This window comes from Halyomorpha halys, unplaced genomic scaffold, assembly GCF_000696795.3.
Source record: "Halyomorpha halys isolate HHAL.00 unplaced genomic scaffold, Hhal_1.1 Scaffold1544.1, whole genome shotgun sequence".
Classification (NCBI taxonomy): Eukaryota; Metazoa; Arthropoda; class Insecta; order Hemiptera; family Pentatomidae; genus Halyomorpha; species Halyomorpha halys.
Window position 1 is genome coordinate 8,966 of NW_027106620.1, and position 829 is coordinate 9,794.

Below are 829 nucleotides of genomic sequence, written 5' to 3' on the forward strand. Positions count from 1 at the left end.
ATGTAAGAATAGTATTTTAATTTTAAAAGGATGGACAGTATAACGGTGGAAATCGCCATTACACCCCACGAGGATACATATCCGGACAAGAAGGGTACGACGAACAGGTAATTTCATTTTTATTTATATGATTCCTGAAGAGTAATTTTAGTTGTTCGTAGTATTTTTTAAATTTTTACTGTAAGATCCTTTTTTTAGTGTTATCTCTGTTACTCATAAGACTCTAAAAAAGTAGTCTTAAGAGACCTTTAATTATTTACTAATTTTAAGTGCACCTATAGTAAGGTTAAAATTATTTCTATTTATCACAGTTAGGAATGTATATTTTTTAAAAACGTAATAATTATGTTTTAATTTTAAAAGAATGGACAATATAACGGTGGAACTCGGCATTACACCCCACGAGGATACATATCCGGACAAGGAGGGTACGACGAACAGGTAATTTCATTTTTATGCATATGATTCCTGAAGAGTAATTTTAGTTGTTCGTAGTATTTTTTAAATTTCTACTGTAAATTCCTTTTTTTAGTGTTATCTCTGTTACTCATAAGACTCTAAAAAAATAGTCTTATGAGACCTTTAATTATTTACTAATTTTAAATGCATCTATAGTAAGGTTAAAATAATTTCTATATATCACAGTTAGGAATGTATATTTTTTAAAAGCGTAATAATTGTGTTTTAATTTTAAAAGAATGGAATTGGAAGCGCTTGGCTATCACGGCCAGGAAGCAGAAGATTCGAACAAGGATTGGTTGAGGATAAGGTAATTTCATTTATAACCACACGATACCTCAAGAGTAATTTAGTTGTTCGTAGTATTTTT

General features: G+C 29.4%; 1 long non-coding RNA gene across 1 annotated transcript in view; it reads left to right on the forward strand.

The window, feature by feature from the left end:
- Positions 1–358: 358 nt before the first annotated feature.
- Positions 359–829, forward strand: part of LOC136795198 (uncharacterized) — a 17,729-nt gene continuing 17,258 nt past the window's right edge. Inside the window, exon 1 of the long non-coding RNA XR_010842767.1 lies at positions 359–441. This is a non-coding gene — a long non-coding RNA (uncharacterized lncRNA). The remainder of the gene's footprint in view (positions 442–829) is intronic.